Below are 22,517 nucleotides of genomic sequence, written 5' to 3'. Positions count from 1 at the left end.
TAGGGTAGTTAAGAAGTTATAGAGAGGAAAGTGAATTTTTTTGCAAAACTCATAGAAAAGTCCAATACTTTCTCACATTTATGGATGACATTTTACTAAACTCATTGATGTAAACTAATGCATCTCGCCAAAAATAATTGAAGATTGAGCATCTATTAACAAAGGTCTAGCCCAAATAACATGAACAACAACTAGTGGAGCTAATTGAACAAAAAAATGGATTTGCAAAAAACTTAAGACTGAAAAATATTTCACAATATGGATTGAAGACATTGGCATTTAAAGAAAATTATGTTTAAATATATTTATGTGATTAGGTTATTAGAAAAATTGGTAATACTTTCTACATTAAGAAAAACTAATTTGGGCATTAACTGTTTGAAATAGGAAAAAAAGAGAAATACCAATATAAATAGTTTAAATCAAAGGGGCATAAACATAAACAAGTGGAGAACAAGAATAAAGAGAATGAACTAATTACTGACCAAAATTAAATCATAAAGAAACTTCTAACTATTACATAAATTTATGGAGTATTCAAATTACAATTATAAAAGGTAATTGACTTTCAACATTATAATCACAAAGATCTTCTTCATGGTGAGGAGAGCTTATTTTTTCACTAAATTATTAAAACCACTTTTTGTAAATCAAATCAAGAGTGACTAAACTTTTTTACAAATTATGATTAGTATGTGAGAAAGAATGTAAATCAAGAAAGCAAATTCTAACTATTGTGTAGATTTATTGAATACTCAAAATTAAGATAGCAAAAAAGTATTTCTCTCAGACATCTTTATAATAAACTTATTTTTTATTGAATTACCAAAATAGTACTTAATTTGTAATTTAAAAAAATAATATCTTCACTGTTAAACAAACATTTACTTATGGTTCAAATTATAAGTAACTAAATTTCTTACATTTATTTAATAGTTGTAATTAATTTTTTTACAAATTACAACCTTTAAATTAATAATTAAATAAATTTCTTCCACTTAAATAAAAAAAATTCTGAACTAAAAGGTGGATTCACTCTTTTATTAATCCACCACTCAGAACTTCTATTTTTAGAGGCGGGATCACTGGTGACCATATAAGCACATTGCTACTTATCTTGTTTTGTAGTACCAAATTATAAAATAATGTTAAATGTTTTTCTTAAAATAATAGATTTATTGTTTCGGGAAGTTTAATTGATAATCCTAGATATGTGAGATTCACATTCAAACTTCTTTGTTTGCGACCTAGTTTATGGAGACGAGGACAAGTCATAGATTCCAAAGATTTACTAATAGTTATGTCTTAAAATGACTACTAAATTCTTCTAAGTCACCAAAAGACATTAATAGATATAATTATCAATAATCTAATTTTATAAATAGATAAAACTAGTTTTTATATAGTATAATAAGTGAATCAATAAAAAAATCTGTAATATATAAAAAAATCAATATAAATTTTGAAAATATACATAAATATTTTTCATGACATATTTTAAACCTAATTTATTTTATAATTTTATTTAAAAATAAAAATTTAATATACTATATAAATAAACAATGTCGTTTTATAGCTCCAAGGGTTAGCCTAATCGGTCAAGATGGGGCCTCACTAGATGGGAGGTCATAGGATCAATTCCCGAAAGTTCTTGGGGTCAAGTCTTGCAGTAGGCCGCGGGGCGTCAAACCCAGATTTTTCAGTGGACGTAGCGCCACCTGTCACGCCCCCAATTCTTTTTTCGTTTAATTGAGCAGGTGCAACACCGCCTAAGTTAATAACTTGTTCACCGTTAATTAACTTTGCAAACTACGCCTTCAACAATTCATAATAAACATGAATTCATATTATTAATGTGCGGAAACCATCAACAATATAAAGATAATAATACAACTCGGCAATAATAATAATAAACGATCTTTTATTATATATGCGGAATTTTACATGACCAGGAGCCGCGCTCAACCGACGTTCAATAAAAGGGAGGGCGCCCGCCCGTGCAAGAGCGCACGGCGGTCTGCCAAGACTCCACCAAGAAATACAATAATACAATGTTACAAGTTCACACAATTCGGCGTTGGGCAGGCGGGTGCACCCATGCACGACCCTTGCCCAAGCCACAACCCAAACCCAATGCGACTTCCGTGCGGTAGGCGCCCACGCACACTACCCTACCGTGCCCAATACCTTCGCCCGTCTCGGCGGGCTCATACCCGAGCTGCGGCGATATCAACCTACGCCTTCACCTAAGTGCGCACACCGTTGTGCGATATGTAGCGAAGTGTGTTGGTTGTTCCGTCGATGGTTAAATGAATCGCAATCCTCTCCAATACATATGAGAGCGAGGTCGCAACTCCATCGTCGGCCGACCTCCTAAATATTAACATAAGCACCCATACTTCGTTCGCCTCCCATGTCAGCTCGTCCAAGTGTGGGTGTTGTCCGCCCATCGCATATAAACTTCGCAAACTCTCCACTACATGCGCGCTAACACACGATGGTGGTCATACTTAGTTGATTTTCAAGGTTCGAAGGTGTGTGCGCCCGTGCACAACCGCAGGGCGTTACATCCTCCCCCACCAGAAGTCATTGTCGTCCCGACAATTCCTGCTCTTCTTCTCAATTTCCTGTCGTACTTCTCGATCTTGTTCTTCCATCTCCAAAGTGAATCCTTCGTTTCCCAGCTGTCTTCCTCTGGTGCATCCTTCCATCTGCAAAGAAATTCCCGTCGCATGTGGCAACCAACTCCTGTAGTTCTGAGACTCAAAATCTTCTCCAACTCTAGCCCTGGTCTGTCCACAATCCCGACTGGTCCTCTCGTCGGTTCAACTCTCTCCGGATGGTCCGAATCAAGTCTACATCTCTTCAACTGATTTACATGAAACACTGGGTGCTTCATGTGCATATGGCGTGGAAGCTCCAACTCGTAAGCAACTTCTCCCACTCTCTTCTTCACTTGGAATGGTCCCTCATACTTCCGTGTCAGTTTACTCGTCGTCCCCTTAGCTGGCTGAAACTGCTCCCCGGTAATCCTGAGAAACACCATATCTCCCACACTGAAGTGTGCCTCCCGTCTTTCACAATCAGCATACTTTTTCATCCTCCTTGCAGCATCGTGCAAGCGTAACCGTACTAACTCCAAGGTCTCCTCCCAAGCCTTCATGAACCTCTTCGCATGAGGACTTCTCAAGAAGCCTCCCGTCACTACGGTATGCGGTGCAACCGGCATCTGTCCATTCACCAACTCAAATGGACTATACCCCATCGCAGAACTCTTGAATATTGTAGCTAAATTGAGCAATATCCAAGAGCTCGGGCCAATTCTTCTGATCAACCGTCACATAATGTCGCAAGTAGTCCTCCAGCAACGCGTTGATCCTCTCGGTCTGCCCATCTGTCTGCGGATGGTAACTCGAACTCATCAACAACTCTGTCTCGACCAGCTTGAACAATGTGGTCCAAAATCTCCCTGTAAAACGCGGATCTCTATCCGACACAATGCTCAATGGCATCCCCCAATACTTCACTATGTTCTTAAAGAACAACCCCGCAGTCCGCTCGGCTCCACAAGGTACCTTTGTAGGAACAAAGACAGCATACTTGGAAAAACGATCAACCACGACCATAATCCCATTATACCCCTGAACTTGTGGTAACTGAGTGATGAAGTCCATCGAGACACTCATCCATGGCCTCTCTGGAATCGGTAAAGGCTGCAACAGTCCTCCTTGCCTCTGAGTCTCCGATTTGTCCTGCTGACAAATGATGCACGTATGTACATACTCCTCTACATCCTCCTGCATCTTCTCCCAAAAGAATCCTCTCTCCAACAATGCCAAAGAATGATGCTACCCTGGGTGGCTAGCCCACGGAGAATCGTGGCACTCCTTCAAAAGGTGCCTCCTGAGCCCAGATGACTTTGGAACATAGAGTCGGTTTCCAAAGAACAAGAACCCGTCTCATAGAAAGAACTTTCGTGTCTTCCCTTCCTTTATTTGCTTCACTATATTCTGCGCCAAAGTATCGGTTTCAACACTTTCCTTGATCTTATTCTGCATCTCTTCTGACATCTGAACTCGACTCCTACTCCTAGCTGCCCGGTCTTCTCCTTCCAATGCTGCAAGTTGTCCCTTCCTACTAAGGGCATCTGCTACCGCATTGTGCCTTCCCGGTCTATACTCAATAGTCATGTCGAATTCTGCCAAGAAGTCCTGCCAACAAGCTTGCTTCGCAGAAAGCTTTGGTTGTGATGCAAAATAACTTGCGGCAACGTTGTCTGTCTTGACAACAAACGAATTCCCAATCAGGTAATGCCTCCACACATGAAGACAATGGATGATGGCAGTCATCTCCTTCTCATGGACCGGATACCTTCGTTCTCTATCCTGCAACTTCCGACTCTCATATGCCACTGGATGCCCATCCTGCATAAGAACTCCTCCTATGGCAAAATCCGAAGCATTAGTGTGCACCTCAAATGGTCTCTCGAAGTCAGGCAACTTCAGTATCGGTGTTGTAACCATCCTCTTCTTCAAGTCATCAAATGCCTCTTGACATTTGTTCGTCTAACTCGACCTCTTGTCTTTCTTCAATAAGTCTGTCAGTGCCGATGTCACCTTGGAGTACCCCTCTACAAACTTCCGTTGGTAGTTGGTCATGCCCAAAAACACCCTCATCCCATGGACATTCTTCGGTTCAACCCAGTCCTCAATCGCCTTCACCCTACTCGGCTCCATCCGTATGTACCCTTGACCAACAATATGCCCAAGGAACGGAATCTCGGTCTGAGCGAACACACACTTAGACTTCTTCAAGAACAACTGATTTGTTCTCAGTGCCTCGAACACCATCGCCAAGTGCTTCTTATGATCCTCCATGTTGTCACTGAACACCACTATATCGTCCAAGTACACTACTACGAACGAATCCAAGTATGGTCGTAGAACATCGTTCATCAAAGTGCAAAACGTAGCAGGAGCATTGCACAAACCGAATGGCATAACAAGGAACTCAAAGCTACCATACCTTGTTACTATCGCGGTCTTCTTCTCGTCTCCTTCAGCTATCCGCACTTGATAATACCCATGCCTCAAGTCTAGCTTGGAAAACACTTGGGCTTTCGCAAGCTTATCAAAGCAATCAACAGCCAATGGCAAAGGATACATGTTCCTTACCATCTGCTTGTTCAATGTAATCACATCACATCCATAGCTCATTCAAATCCTTCTTCCGTTGGAACAATACCGGAGCTCCATAAGGGGACCTTGAAGGCCTAATGAAACCTGCCTCAGTTAACTCCTTTAACTGTCGTTTCAATTCCTCCAACTCAGGCCCTGACAACCGATAAGGTGCTTTAGCCGGGGGTTGCTTTCCTGGCTCAAGCTCAATGCTATGGTCCACTGCACGTCTTGGTGGAAGTTTCTTCGGAAGCTCATCAGGCATCAAATCCGCATACTTGGTAAGCACATCAGATATCTCAGCTGGAACAGGCGTCCCCACTCCATCACCTTCGACATCCTTGAACATCACCGCATATGTCTCCATATCTGACTCCTTCATAGCCTTCTCCAAACTCAGTGCCGAAACATGCTGCACCTTGACTTCCTTCCTTTGCCTATGAGTGGGAAAAGTCCAAGTTTGTGATTGTCCAACCAGCACCACCTCATCACAGAAGGGGACAACAATAGCCTTGTTGCCCTTCAAGAAATCCTGTCCGAGTATCATATCAAAGTCGTTCATCTCCATCACCGTGAAGTCCAACTGACCCTTCCAGTCTTTTATCTGCACAGGTACTTCGTGTACCAAACCCGCCACTTTAGCTCTAGAGTTCACTGCCTTGACTTCCATATTCGATGGGAAGATCATCAGTCCAACCTCTTTTGCCAACCGTGTCGTCATGAAGTTATGAGTGGCCCCCGTGTCCACCAGAGCTTGAATGGTCTTGCCATGAACCATCAAGTCCACGAAACCCAGACTGTTCATCCACGATTTCTCCATAACTCTTCCTTGTTCATCAAGCTTCTTCAACCCTGAATCAGCTTCACCTGTCATGAGCAACCCTGCTCTATCAAGCTTCATCAACCCTGAATCCGCTCTGATACCACCTGTCACGCCCCCAATTCTTTTTTCGTTTAATTGAGCGGGTGCGGCACCGCCTAAGTTAATAACTTGTTCACCGTTAATTAACTTTGCGAACTACGCCTTCAACAATTCATAATAAACATGAATTCATATTATTAATGTGCGGAAACCATCAACAATATAAAGATAATAATACAACTCGGCAATAATAATAATAAATGATCTTTTATTATATATGCGGAATTTTACATGACCGGGAGCCGCGCTCAACCGGCGTCCAATAAAAGGGAGGGCGCCCGCCCGTGCAAGAGCGCACGGCGGTCTGTCAAGACTCCACCAAGAATACAATAATACAATGTTACAAGTTCACGTAATTCGGCGTTGGGCGGGCGGGCGCACCCGTGCACGACCCTTGCCCAAGCCACAACCCAAATCCAATGCGACTTCCGTGCGGTAGGCGCCCACACACACTACCCTACCGCGGCCAATACCTTCGCCCGTCTCGGCGGGCTCATACCCGAGTTGCAGCGATATCAACCTGCGCCTTCACCTAAGTGCGCACACCGTTGTGCGATATGTAGCGAAGTGCGTTGGTTGTTCCGTCGATGGTTAAATGAATCGCAATCCTCTCCAATATATATGAGAGCGAGGTCGCAACTCCATCGTCGGCCGACCTCCTAAATATTAACATAAGCGCCCATACTTCGTTCGCCTCCCATGTCGGCTCGTCCAAGTGTGGGTGTTGTCCGCCCATCGCATATAAACTTCGCAAACTCTCCACTACACGCGCGCTCACACACGATGGCGGTCATACTTAGTCGATTTTCAAGGTTCGAAGGTGCGCGCGCCTGTGCACAACCGCAGGGCGTTACACCACCCGCTGACCGAAAGTGTCTGTGAACCACAAACTCAAAAAAAACAATGTGGTTTTACTTCTCAATAGAAAAACTATTAAATAATTTTCGACCTACCAAGATTAAACAAAAATATCAACTCTTGATATTTTAAACTCACAAATAAAGAAAACAAACATAGATGTAAATATAAGTATTTATTAAATGTCAATTCTTGATATTTTAAACACACAAATAAAAAAACAAACATAGTTTAAATATAAGTATTTATTAAAATGACATTGTTAAAACATAGATGTAAATATAAGTATTTATTAAAATGACATTGTTAGAGCGTAGAACTTTTAATATTCAAACTATCTCAATTTTTAATATGAAAACATGATCCAAAAAATTGTTCTTTCTCTTTCTCAGCATCTTGCATTATACAATCTTGCATTATACAAATTTGCAGAAAAAAAAATAATAATTTGGGAATATGAAAAAATGCAATGCACAAATATTTTCCAATCTTTAATGATCTCTCACATTTTAAAATTGGCCCAGAGAAACATTACAAGCATCAGGTTATATTAAACAAACTAAAGGAAATTCAATCTTGAAAACAAACCAACCTGATTAAGAGGGTTTTTTTAGAGAGGAGTTATATTTAATGAAAAATAATAACAATAACTTAATTTTAAAGTTACGGTGAAGTTAATTATTAAATTATTACATGAGACTATTTTATTTGTGGGGGTAAGAAATTCGTCGTGTGCAAAAAAAATTCCAAATTTACAGAAATGTATATAGTTTATTTCTCTATAAATTTGGATCATAACATTTTAAAACAAAATATATTATTAACCATTGGAAAGCAATTAAAAATAAAATAAACAACCTAATTGAAAAAACATCCTCTTCCTCAAGGACAAATGGCATTTCAAAAGCAAATCAAGTAACCTAATTGGAAAATGGTTGTTTTCCTCAAGAAAACTAACGACCTCATCAGAAGAAATTTCCCCTTCTCAAAGTTACACAACAAAATTATATCTCAACAACCAAACAAACAACCTAATTAAACAAACAGCCTAATTAAGAGGTCCTCTTCTTCACATCTCAAAAGCAAGGAAACAATTCTAATTGGAAGGCCCTTAAAATTAGAAATAGATTTTTCATTCACATAGCTTGCAAATTCAGCTCTTCCAAATTTCAATTTGGATCAGCTTATATAAAGGATAGCAGATTGATTTTCTTGTAATTTTTTTATTTTGTCCACCGCATCATGAAACTGCTTGCTTCCGCCGTACAAGAACGCATGAAAAAATTTAGCAATCATTGGTCATCCTTGTCATATAGCCTTGAAACATTTCAAGACTTTCTGGCTTTTGGTGTTGGTCTTGTTTGGGATTTTCCAACGCCAAAAGCTAGAAAGCCTTTTCCAACGCCAAAAGCCAGAAAGTTTTGAAATGTTTGAAAGCCTCTTTTACGTAAAGCAAGAGTCCTGAGTGAAGCATAAGCTCCTAAACTGCGCGTTTTTTATTTCTCTTTCATCCAGTTATGAAGAACTTCATGACAAGTGGGTTTTTCATCTGAAAGATAGTTTGCTGTTTCTGTTACCTTGGGATAATAATGTGCAATAAGAAATTTTGCAGTCATAGATCATCCTTGTAGCCTTCAAACATTTCAAGAATTTCTAGCTTTTGGTGTTGGTCTTGTTTGAAATTTTCCAACACCAAAGCTAGAAGTCTTTTCCAACACCAAAAGCTAGAAATCTTGAATGTTTGAGGTGTTTCAAAGCCTCTTTCACATATGCCCAAAAGCATGAATGCAAACTTTATACGAGTTGTATGAGCTCTTGAACTGCGAGTTTTTTTCTCTCTTCCATCCATTTCTGAAGATCAGTGGGATTTCCATGCCTTTAGATGTGAGATAATAATGTGCAATATCCAGTGGCTCTACATGTCTGCTGTAACTGTAAGTACGGCCAGAATATATCCACTTATGATGGGAATGGTAATCACTGGCAAAATCATGCTTCTCGCACATTTCAATACTATTATCCAAAAATAAGGCGAGCTTTACCATCCGCAAATTCGCCTCGATTTCCTTGCTGTCACGTTTCTTGAAGGAATCATAATATGTGATGTCATCTTCCTTCTCACCGTAACGTTTTTTAGACCACTCAAGCTCTGCCATACTATGCTGTACCTTAGCAATGTTTGTGTTATGCTTGTTTTCAACATTTCCTGCTTTTTGTGAGGAAATCCTTGAATGATCGTTCTGCAGAAAGTTGACACAACCAATTCAAGAACATATTTAAAACATCAATTAGTAGACTTGAATGAAGAAATAAAATTTAGAAATATAAAGGAAATGATGCATGAGAAGCTAATATCGATTCTTACACAACACGCAACTAGCAGAGTTTCCATATGAGCTGATAGGATAGCCATGAATTCATGGGAAGAGTGGACATAAATAATAAGCTTTTCATTTTGTTATATCTTCTGTTTATTGCAGAAAGCTCAATGTTCAGGATAAAGACTCGCAGTTTATCAGATTGCAATCTTGTCGCCTTGAGAGAAGCAAGAAGATTTACATCTCAGGTGAGAGAGATGCTCCTGCAGGTGTTTATGTGTATCATTCCTATCAATATAAAATATACCATGCACTAGGACAGATTTATGCTAACTAGGACATAGTAGGTTCAGTTCATGTAGAGGTTTGCACCCCAAAAAAAAATTGTATCCCTGTTGCAAAATCTAGTACCCTAATGCAAATATTTACTAGGAACTCTAAGACTAGGGCAACAACAAGATCAACCACCACTGTCATCTCAATGGCCTCTCACCTGCTGTTTTGTAGTTGGATATTTTCTTCAAGAGGGAGGCTTTCCTGGAAAAACTTAGAAGTTAGCCAAACAACTCTCTAGAATCTAAGGAGTTTGCTAAATTACACACTCTAGAAAGGTCTTCAATAAAGAAAGGCTCGGGGTGAGAGAGATGATGGATTGAAGGAAACCACTGGCTAAGCCTTGGAGGCTGAGATAGGTTCAATAGATTTTCAGGTTAGTTTTCCCACCACCCACCATCAAATTATGAATTGTTGTTATAAATTAGGGTTTCGGGAGAATGCACCTTTTACATCATGTAAACTTACAACAGCAATAGAATATAACCTATTAAAGGTTTACAACAGCAATAGAATATAACCTATTAAAGGTGTGGTCAATAAAAGGTTCAAGGCTATTAAATGGGGTAAACAAGCAGTAGGTCAACTGTTCAACACTAGGTTTTTAATCGCTAAAAATGCACAAAACAGCAAAGAAAGCTTAGATATCAGCCCTAAAACTAGAGGTGAAAATTGCATTCAATGATAGATTTTACCTTTTTAATATTTACATATGCAATGCCTAATTTGAGGACAATAATATATAGGTGTAATTAAGCTATAAAATGCCGATTTAACCAAACCCTAACCCTAGTTTACCATGAAAATAAGAAAAATGGAAAATTTTATTTCAATGACACACAAGGACTACTGCCTTCAATCAATTGGGCAAGTCATTGCAAAATCGCGCAGACCTAGTGCAAAGCCTCACTTGGAAAATCTAGAGCGTGTGGCAGCAAGAGATCAGCCACCATTATCACCACAACTTTTCTCCAGCCATTTAGTGGTAAGTAAATCACAATGTGATGGATAATATCTAATGATTGAGATAGGGTATTGGCAGAGCTAGGAGGGCTAAGATGTCCTTTACCAAAGTACAAGCACTCTATCCTTATATCACTCGAGCAAATTAGAGGGCTGCTATAATTGAGGGTTTTATTGATTTTCAACGATAGGGTATGCAATGTCATATAACGACTAGAATAAATAGTCTTATAATGATCAATCAACAAAGAATTGACATTATCAGTTAGATATGCAAGGTTTAAGACTTGCAATGGGGTTTTTACGGCTTAAACATGCATAAAACAATGATATAATGATGATGTCATCCCTGGAAATAAGATTTTATAATGCAAGAAAATGCTAGATTTTCCTTTTTTCGCAATTATTTAATGTAATTCCTAATTAACGGGAAATAACACATCAAGTAAAATTACTTTGTAGCAATATTTCAAAGAAACCCTAACCGTAACCCTAAATATCTAGAATTTTAGATATGAGGGAGAGAAAATAGTTAAAGTAGAGAGATCGATCACCACCACCTAGACTAGTGCCTTAATCTAAATGGGCAAAGGAGTTACCTAGGGTGAATTTATTGGAGACAACCTTGATGAAGAGGGAGAGTGGGATACAACCTCTTCTTACAAACCCTAGCGACTTCCTTAATAGGGAAATTTTAAACTCAAGAGATGCACAATTCAGAGTTCTCTTGAAAGATTCAAGGAAAACAATCTTGCATGTGATAAGGAATCAATATTTCAAGATAAATGTAGCAATTCTAACCATGGCACATATAGAAACCCTATTTTACACAATCTAACATGCAAAATATAGAATATAAGCAATAAACTTGCAAAATTTCCAGAAGAATCTCTTCAATCAATCCCAAGAAACCAACTTCAAACAAAAATCCTCCTCCAAGAGCAATTCGCACCATAGAATCACATTGTGGCCAAGTAGAAAAGAGACAAACTAGTGCACACTTCCAAAGAGAGAGAAGTGTGATAATGAATGATGATGAATAAGTAAACAAGCCTTCCCTCTATTTATAGGAGAATAACCAACCCTTATTTCACTAGTTTTACAAGAAAAATCCGCTAAAAAAGTTTACTTGAGCATTCAACTAGGTCAAAGATCACAAGCCAACCTTGAAATAGCTCTAGAACATAACAAAATGCCAAAAATACTCCACATATGTGGGAGAAAAGTAGTCTCCACCACAATGTCGTCCTTTCATGCATGTGAGAGTGACATGTCACCTTTAAGGGCAAGTGTTGGCATTAAAGAGGGATGTACTAGCCCTCCCAATTCCTCATTTGAGCTCTGAAACAAGGTATCACCCATCAAACAAGGTCAAGGGCAACCTAGGGGCGTCTTGGGTCCATTTAGATACATCGTCAAATAGTCCAAAGACCAAGCCTTTAGGCTTAGCATTTCAACATCTAGAGGCTCATCAAGCGGTGTGGCATCATGTGAAATCTATTCAAGACCCAATGCTCATCTCTAGAGGGCTAATGATGTGGTCAAAAAGTCGGGTCTACTATCAGAAAGGGTTAAAGAACCCACTAGAAGGTGCTAAAGAAGAATCAAACCATTCATCAATGGATCCCTTCTACATATCTAACACTACCTGAAAAAAGTCTCTCAAGATCAAGTGAGATCAACTTCATTAGGGACATAAAAACCATTAAAGCATCATGGTGAACCATATCTAATGTTAGGGGCATAGGAAAACTTCACATAAAGCTCACCTTCAAATGTCTAACTAGATCAAGATCTGTAAGCAAGCTACCTCACTTATGTTAGGAATTATTAGGTCAACAACCCTATTAGATGCTTTCAACACCCAAGGGGAGTGACATGTCCCAAGTCAATCCATCAATCCATACGTGTGTGTAATAATGGTGGTCATGGAGTGGTAGAGATTTCAAGTAAGGTGCTACAACCATGAGACCACCTAATGGGGGTCCAACATCCCGAGTATAACGATGTAAGGAGGGAACAATCATGGTGGTATGAGTTACCCCTTTCCTCAGCCTGCTTTTCCACCCCTTTGGTGCACCTTTTACTTTATTAATTTATCTTTATTTGGTACATAAATTAGGAACCCAAGCTTGCTTTTATGTCTTTCCAATATCCCTTGAACATGTAGCACTGTTTCACTCATCAGGGTTGGGACATTCAAGAGTTCATTTCTTGTAGATGAAGCATTAAATTCTTAAGGAACTCGGTGATAGTTAATGGTGGGGTAGAGCACATGCTAGGATTTTGTCTGTGTTAAGTAAATTGCCTCAACTATATTTTTCATTTTACGTTCATTATGGCTTCATATGCTTTTAACTTTCTTTCAATTGCATCAACCTCCATGGTCAGTTTTTGAGGCCTTGACTCAAGGATATGGATATAGGGTGCTAATCCCAATGAATACCAACTTGAAGAATGGACATGGATAATTTGTTAGAAAATTAATTAATGGAGAAATGAAATACATATAATATTGTGGAAACACAAATACATAAACGCATAAAACAAGAGAGCCACGGATCTACGTGGTTCACCCAATTTGGGTTACGTACACGGAGAAACAACTAGTCCTTCCTTTTATATTATCTAGCAAAATGAAGAGATACAACCAATAGCAAATCCATTATACTTTCCTCTTCAGTCTCACACTGTCACCTCTCTCTCTCTCTCACTCAGAAGAATAATCCACAACTGCAATACAATTCCATCATATAAACTGAAGGGGTGCCTTCTAGGGCAAAAAACACTAAATTAACATAACTTCTACCATCAGATCATTCGCCTAATGAACGACCCAAATTGACTACGAAAATACGATATTTTACAAGGCAACTTTTCATCTATTTTTAGCTTTGGAGGCACTGTCGTTGAACCCCTGCTAGGGGGGGGCTCATAAAATTCGCCATCGCTCCCCCTGATGGCGATTAAATGGACGGCGTTTTTGCCCTGTTGACCACTACGTGTCAACAACCCATAGCAATACACCCCCTTTTTTCGCAAAAGGGATAGCACCTAATCGATGTGTCTATGCCGTCTAGTTATCATCATCAGCTTGACTTACAAAATGTTATGTAAACCCATTCTGCATGTGTATAATGTAAATAATTTCACCATACCGGTGTCATGTATGAAACGACCTAGGTAAACCTACCTTTCTAGTGACAATCTCCATTATGGGAGGTTTTTTGTCTCATTAATCCATTCTCGGATAGTTGGCAGAGTTTTCCCCTTTAGTCATACCCCAAAGTTGGAAGGGATTTTGTCGCTAGGATCTTAGGCGAGTCCTAGTGTTCTAGATCGAGTCTATGTAAAAGTGATTTGGGAATAATCTTAACTATTTGGTTAAGTTATTTTATTACAAACTATTTGCTCTGTTGGATTATATTTGTGTCACATAAATGAGTAGTTTGTGAGGGTCTTTTACAAATGGGTTTCCCCCTTATGATGTAAAAAAAATATGAAAATCGTGATATAAAATGTCTTGAGGGTTGGAAAAATAATTTATCCCATCATAGGTAAATTAATTAAATTTTCTAGCCAAAAATTAATTAAAATCCTAAGCCAGAAATTTAATTAATTCTAGGTCTTAGGTAAATTTAAATTCTCCAAAGGCAAAATTCGTCGGTCCTAAAAAATTAAATTTTAAGAGGTCCAGGGACTAAGGTAAATTAATTATTTTGATAAATTTTAAACTTTTGATCCCTGGGGTTAAGTCAAAGTCAAATTTTTTGGGAAATTAACTCAAAAATTTAGTTAATTAAAATGCATTTAAATGAAAATTTCGAATTTCCTCAAAAATTAAATATTTCGACGGATGAGATTAAAAGAAATTTTGATCTTCATCAACAGTCGAGATTACTTTGACGAGGATCACTCGAACTAGCCGTTGGAGGATTTATCTTTAAATAGAAGGTCATTTGTCAATCAATCTTTGAGTCAGGTGCTTAGCAAGAGGCTCTTGTGTAATCTTTTCTAGATAATAAAAAAAGACTTTGGGGTAAAATTCTGCTGGTGTTATACTCTTCATGGGAATAATGTAAAATGTTTTATTTTCATATATAATTGTTTCTAAAGACATTGATGATAACTTATGAAGAGTGATTTGAGTACAGGTATCTTGCTCAGTTGCTGGGGTTTGAATAAGAATTTAAATTTTGAACGTAATAACATGTATATCTACTTGTCTGAATTTTATTATTATTTTATCGCTCTATTGTTTATCGCTGAATTGAGTTTTGCAAGGAAATCTGGATTTTAAATCCTCGGGCATTAGGAGAAGTTTTCAGTTGGACCAACCAACTCCCGATTTATGTTTTCTGAAGAGTCCATCTAAATTAGCTCTGGGCTTATCATAAGATTTTTGTTAGTGATGCACGAAGGGTTTCGAGTTAGCTCCTCCTTTAAAATTTAAAAAATTATTTAATTTCTGTGCATCTTAATGATAGATCTGGCTACTTAGAGCCTTCAGTTTGTAAACGTTGTAATTATTTATCTGTCTTTTTGAGGTTTTTTGTCTTTTTATCATTGTATATATCGTTTCTAGGTGTTTTTTTTTTCATTACATGTACAAATCTGAAGGATAATTTATGTTTGAAGCCAAATCTAGGCCCTGGAGGGTAAGATCTGGCCTCAATATCACTTTGCAGGGATATTATTCTATTTTTTGCAGTCCAACGGTTTAAAAAATCTTAGATCTGGAAATTTTTATAAGGTTTCAAGGATAAATCTGAAGCAAAGGAACACATCATTTTAAATCAAAATTTCCTAATTTTTTTAAGTTTTTGGGCTACCATTTCTTTTCTAACTGGGTTTTTGGGTTCATCTCAGTTAACGAGGACTTGTTTACATTCACCAAGTTGTTCATCTTTAAGTCTCCCAGAGCATGTGTTCCACATGCTATCCTCATTCATTCATCTTAGGCACTACCCCCTTGACTTATATAGGAGAGAGTCTAAACGGAGTGAGTAAGGATTAGAGTGACAGCCCTTACTCTGAGCGTTGTCGCGGTGCCTAGATACTTTATGCAACAACATTTTTTGGTGCCGTTTCCGAGGACATGTTATTCTCGACGTTTCAACGAAATTTCCTCATCATTCTTCTCATTTATCATCTCTCATTCGAGCCGGCAAAGTCCACACTTCTTGGCATTGCACCAAGGACCAATTTATTGGACCTCGACTTTACGACATTTCATCGCATTTTTCTGGCGTCATTTTGTCTCTTCTTTTCTCACCATCCTAACTCTCATCATCTCTCTCATCTAATCCTTTCATCTTCAATTTCTGTACCTGGACATTCTAGTTGGCTTTCTGTTTAGTGGCGACTCCACTTATTCATTCATTTAATCCCAGACAAGGAGCCCTCCCTCAATATCCATCTGCCTCCATCCACTAACTTTTGGGTTTCACCTTTGGAAACTTTGTGAGAGATTCATGCTCAAGTGGCAACTCCATTTCTTACAATAATTTTTGCTAGAAGCTCACATCTTATAGATGTTTTGATTTTCTTGAGCAAGGATCTCTCTCTCTCTGATATCCATTTGGCCCACCTTTTTCCCGTTAAGCAAGTCATCATGGATTTTGACTTGTTTTCTCCTTGTGAATTTACTAACATTTAGGGGGCTCTGCATGGTTATTCTTATGTTTTGGGTGAAGCCATCGATGAATTTCCTCCTTTTCAAGGTAACAATTCTTTTACTGTCGAAACTCACCTTCAGAATGTCAGCCTCTGTATAAGAAAGTGTCGCCCATATTCTAAATATGAAGATGTGAAGATGAAGATTTTCGTTCTCACCTTATCTGGAGATGTTTTAGATTGGTTTATTAAGTTCCCTAATAACAATTTTGATTCTCTACAATCAATCATTGATGCCTTTGAAGATAGATATGGAGATAAAGAAAAGGTGAAATCGAAAGCTGAAGTAAAGGAAACTATAGAAGTTGAAAATAATTTCAAGGACTTAATCCAAATGGTTAAATACATACAATTAAATCAGGCTCAAGTAATCAAGAATGCAAAAGTTAATCAGACTCAACTTATTAAAGATATGGAACTTAATCAAAAAAGATTAACAGTTGATCATGCAAGGGAAATTAATTCTATGCAAAGCAAGTTATTAGCCCTAGAGGAAAAGATGACAATCATGGAATTCAATAATTCAAATCAAGTGACTACCATGGAAGCAAGTTATCAAGAAGAAATAAGTTTGATTCAGAACAAATTGTCAACTATGGATGAAGAAATAACCATCATGAGATTCGATTATAATAATCAGTTAGCTACCATGCAAACAAATCATAAGAAAGAGATAAACTATATGCAAAACTGTTTCATGGGCATGAAAGCATAGAATGATAAAATTATGAAGGACATGGAAGTTGGTCAAATATCTCTTCAGAATAGATTATTGGCCATAGAGGAAAAGTAGGTACCATGTGTCATAAATATAGAGGGAATAGATATCATCTAAAACAGATTAAAAATAATGGAATTTAATCATTCTAATCAGATATCCATTATTTAGAATCTAATAAAGGCTATGCAAGCTAATCATGTCACTCTGCAACAAAGATTCATGAAAATTGAACTCAATCAAGAAAAGTTAATAGTAAGACATGCCAGAGAAATGAGTTCATTACATAAGAGGCTGAAACAGAGGAAATCACAGTTCCCGTCTTGTTGTGAATATTCTGAGAAAGAGGCTAACTCTATTAACAAAGATTTAACTAAGAATGACATGATCAAAGAAGAAATTAAAAAAGATAAAGTTATAACTCATGACACCTGTGAGACTGATCAATCATTCTTGACATCGCAGATGCAGAATGAAGAAAGACATGTCATACACATCTTACATACTTCATCTGAGAGTTTGAAAGCAGAATGTTCCACATCATCAGTGATACAGCGTGCCACAAAGAAAAACCGCAAGAGAAAGAAAATGAGAAAAGGGTTTGATGCATCTGATGGCCACGAGCAACTTGATTTTCGGTTAGGAAAAAGTCCTACCGTGTGCAAGATTGGACATGGCACATCTGTGAAACAACCAACAAATTTCCCTGAAAGCAGGAAAATGCTCAGTATGCACTATATTGAACGCATCTGATGCCATGGGGCATCTTTGTATTGTATTTCTAACCTTATAACATGTTATTTAAGTATTTCATTTTGTAGTTAGATTTGTGTTTTTCATGTTATTAGAATAGTTAATAAATGAAGAGCCTATATATTTCCATTTATATAATGATTTTTGGATGGATGCTACTTATGTTATATTGTGTGTTGCGTGGATGAAGATTTTAAATTCTCACATTCCTCAGGTTCAGCAACATGTCTCTAAGTAGAGCCAGATGTTGACCACTACGTGTCAACGACCCATAGCAGTACACCCCTTTTTTTCACAAAACGGATAGCACCTGATCGATGTGTCCGTGTCGTCCAACTATCATCATCAGCCTGACTTCCAAGATGTTATGTAAACCCATTCTGCATGTGTACAATGTAAATAATCTCAGCAGACCCATGTCAAGTATGTAATGACCTGGGTAAACCTACCTTTCTAGTGACAATCTCCATTCTGGGAGGTTTTTTGTCTCACCGATCCATTCTCGGATAGTCAACAGAGTTTTCCCCTCCAGTCTTACCCCAAAGTTGGAATGGATTGTTGCTAGGATCTTATGCGAGTCCTAGTGTTTTAAATCGAGTCTACGTAAAAGTGATTTGGGAATAATCCTAACTATTCGGTTAGGTTATTTACTACAAATTGTTTGGTATGCTAGATTATATTTGTGTCGCAGAAATGGGTACTCTGTGAGGGTCTTTTACAAATGGGTTTTCCCCCTTATGATGTAAAAAAATATGAAAATCATGATGTAAAGTGTCTTGAGGGTTGGAAAAATAATTTATCCCCTTATAAGTTAATTAATTAAATTTTGTAGCCAAAAATTAATTAAAATTCTAAGCGAAAAATGTAATTAATTCTAAGTCTTAGGTAAATTTAAATTCTCCAAAGGCAAAATTCGTCGGTCCTAAAAAATTAAATTTTAAGAGGTCTAGGGACTAAGGTAAATTAATTATTTTGATAAATTTTAAATCTTTGATCCCTGGGGTTAAGTCAAAGTCAATTTTTTGGGGAAATTAACTCAAAAAAATAATTTTTTAGTTAATTAAAATGCATTTAAATGAAAATTTCGAATTTCCTCAAAATCAAATATTACTATGGATGAGCTTAAAAGAAATTTTGATCTTTATCAATGGTCAAGATTACTTTGACGAGGATCACTCGAACTAGCCATTGGAGGATTTATTTTTAAATGGGAGGTCATTTGTCAGCCGATATATCTGATATTTGAGTAACGTGCTTAGCAAGAAGCTCTTGTGCAATATTTTTTGGATAATAAAGAAATACTTTGGGGTTAAATTTTGTTGGTGTTACTCTTCATAGGAATATTATAAGATGTTTTATTTTCATGCATAATTTTTTCTGAAGTCATTGATGATAGCTTTTGAAGAGTGATTTGAGTACAAGTATCTTGCTCAATCCCTCGAGTTTGAATAATAATTTAAATTTTGAATGTAATAGCAGATATCTCTATTTGTCTTAATTTTATTATTATTTTCTTCCTCTATTTTTTATGGTTGGATTGAATTTTGCAAGGAAATCTTGATTTTAGATCCTCGGGCGTTAGGAGAAGTTTTCAATTGGACCAGTCAACTCTCAATCTATGTTTTCTAAAGAGCCCAGCTAAATTAGCTCTGGGCTTATCATAAGATTTTTGTTAGTGATGCATGAAGGGTTTCGAGTTAGCACCTCCTTTAAAATTTAAAAAAACTTTTAATTTCTATGCAGCATAATGATAAATTTTGCTACTTAGAGCCTTCAATTTGTAAATTTTGTAATTATTTATCTTATTTTTGGGGGTTTTGGGTTTTTTATCATTGTATATAATCATTTCTAGGTGTCTTGTTTTTGTCATTACATGTACAGATCTGAAGGAAAATTCCTATTTGAAGCAAGATCTAGGCCATGGAGGGTAAGATATGGCCTCAATATCACTTTACAGGGATATTATTCTAATTTTTTGCAATCCAAGGGTTTAAAAATTCTTAGATTTGAAAATTTTTATAAGGGTTTCAAGGATAAATCTAAAGCAAAGGAACACCATTTTAAATAAAAAAAATCAGATTTTTTTTTTAAGTTTCTGGGCTACCATTTCTTTGCTAATAGGGTTTTGGGTTCACAGAAAATTTCGATTTTTTCTTAAGAAAATCCTTTTGAAACTCCTTGTCTTCGCTGCCATTGAAAACCTTTTTCCCTCACTGCTCCACGCCCCTCATCCTCTTCTCTCCTGCGTGCTGCCAGAGTTCACTTAGCCATCCTTTTTCCTACATGTCTCCATCAACCTCCACCCGTAGCTCCCTTTCCTTCCCCTACCAACCTACCTCCCTTTGCATCGATTGAAGCCCGTTGCCTCATCAACCTACGTCTTAACCTTTTCTTCCAAGCTCTCCTCATCTGATCCGCCATTTTCTCTTCCCCTTCGTTGCATAAGTTCCTCGAGCTCTTCCCTTCCGCGGCCATCACTTGCATGCATCTCTACCCTCTGCGTAAACTCCTCCTCTTCGTGGCCCGCGCGAGTCCCTCCTGCCATCTGCTCGAGCTGCTTCTCACATCCCTCGACTCCATTCCGCAGTCATTTTTGCTGCCTCCTCTCCCTCGTCTCCGTATTGCCTGCTCCGTCAAAACTCTTGCCGCCACCAGACCTGCACAAACTCAAAAATTCGATACACTAACATTTGATTTTTTTTATTTCATTTGTTTTATATTCTATGCCTTAGGGTTAGGTACTTTAAAATTCAATTTCATCTTTTTGTTCTTTCGTTTCACTTTATTTGTTTTGATTTTTTTTAATGTATCTTTTTACTTTGATTTTTTTATTTAGGCCTTTTCTAAATTCGATTTTATTTTTTTTGTTAGGATTTTCACTTTTATTTTTTATTTTTTTCGTTTTATGACTTTAATTTTGTTTAAGTTCGATTATTTTTTTTCTTTTTTTCATAAACAAAAATTTAAAAAAGGTTTCAAAAAGATTAAAAATCTAAAAAAGGAATTAAAATTTTTAAAATTTTTTGGTGACTTTAGAATTTCCAATGAAATAAATCAAAAGCAGAACCTAAGCTTTCACATTTAAGAAATTTTTATTTTTATGTGGCCTACAGCCCATAAAAGTTTAAATTTAATTAAGGTCTTTTGATTTGGTTTTGGGTCACATTAAAAAATTCATTTGCCGCATTAAACTTTGCTTCATAATTTTAGCACATTAAACTTGCCTAAGGGATAATTAAATTCTAATTTAAAGTTCTTTGGTGTCTTTTGTGTAAAGTGTAAAATTTTAAATTTTGTGGTATTGATTTCTTTATTGTCAAGTGAGATTAATGTTTTAAAATCATTGACTATAAGAGAGATAATTTTTTCTAGATCTGAATTATTGAAGAAGAAAAAATTCAAATCTAGAATCACTGCTTAGTATTTAAGTTTCATAATTCTTCATGGGATTTAATTGATAGAAAATTTTGCATGATAAAGTTTTGGGCTCGTTCACGATCGCCACTTTCGCCACATTTATAAATTGATCTGGATAACTTGTTTATATTTAGTCTATGGTTAATTGAATATAAAAGCATTGGTCTAAAATCGTTTCTATTGTGTGGTTGTGTCTTATTCGTATTAATTGTTTGATCTATTCATCTCAGTTATCTATTCATCTCAATTAAGCAGGACTTGTTTAGATTCATCAAGTTGTTCACTTTTAAGTCTCCTGGAGCCTGTATTCCACAAGCTATCCTCATTCATTCATTCTTAAAGACTACCCCCCTTGACTTGTCTAGGAGAGAGTCTAAAAGGAGTGAGTAAGGATTAGAGTGACAACCCTTACTTTGAACGTTATCGTGGTGCCTAAACACTTTGTGCGACAACATTTTTTGGCGTCGTTGTCAGGGACATTTTATTCTCGGCGTTTCAATGACATTTCCTCATCATTCTTCTCATTTCTCATCTCTCATTCGAGCCGGCAAAGCCAACACTTCTTGGCATTGCCACCAAAGACCAATTTATTGGACCTTGGTTTTATGGCATTTCATCTCATTTTTCTGGCGTCATTTCGTCTCTTCATTTCTCACCATCCTAATTCTTGTCATTTCTCTCATCTAATCCTTTCATCTTCACTTTCTGCACCTGGAAATTCTGGTTGGTTTCCTATTTGAGTGGCGACTCCACTTATTCATTCATTTAATCTCAGACAAGGAACCCTCCCTGAATATCCATCTTGCCTCCATCCACTAACTTTTCAATTTCTCCTTTGGAAACTTTGTGAGAGATTCATTCTTAAGTGGTGACTCCACTTTTTCCATTTCTTACAGGATTTTCTGCTAGAAGCTCGCTTCTTGTATGTGTTTTAATTTTCTTGACCAGGGATCTCTCTCTGATATCCATTTGGCCCATATTTTTCCCGTTAAGCAGGTTATCATGGATTTTGACTTGTTTGCTCCTTGTGATTTTAATAACATTTAGGGAGCTCCGAATGGTTATTATTATGTTTTGGGTGAAGCCATCGATGAATTTCTTCCTTTTCAAGGTAACAATGATTTTACTGTCGAAAATCACCTTCAGAGTGTCAACCTCTGTATAAGCAAGTGTCGCCCATATTCTAAATATGAAGCTGTGAAGATGAATATTTTCGTTCTCACCTCATCTGGAGATGCTTTAGGTTGGTTTATTAAGTTCCTTGATAACACTTTTGATTCTCTACAATCAATCATTGATGTCTTTGAAGATAATTATGGAGATAAAGAAAAGGTCAAATCGAAAGTTGAAGTAAAGGAAACTATAGAAGTTGAAAATAATTT

The 22,517-nt window shown here is 37.1% G+C and overlaps 1 long non-coding RNA gene across 1 annotated transcript in view; it reads right to left on the bottom strand.

Annotated features, from left to right (window-relative positions):
• Window positions 1-9,144: 9,144 nt before the first annotated feature.
• LOC149243841 (uncharacterized) overlaps window positions 9,145-22,517 on the bottom strand; it is an 81,552-nt gene continuing 68,179 nt past the window's right edge. Inside the window, exon 2 of the long non-coding RNA XR_016245805.1 lies at window positions 9,145-9,197. This is a non-coding gene — a long non-coding RNA (uncharacterized LOC149243841). The remainder of the gene's footprint in view (window positions 9,198-22,517) is intronic.

The sequence above is a fragment of the Pinus tabuliformis genome, chromosome 8 (genome assembly GCF_031772625.1).
Source record: "Pinus tabuliformis cultivar Carrire ecotype Pingquan chromosome 8, CPIR1, whole genome shotgun sequence".
Taxonomy (NCBI): domain Eukaryota; kingdom Viridiplantae; phylum Streptophyta; class Pinopsida; order Pinales; family Pinaceae; genus Pinus; species Pinus tabuliformis.
The sequence above is the reverse complement of the archived record's forward strand: the minus strand, read 5'-3'. Positions and strand labels throughout refer to the sequence as shown.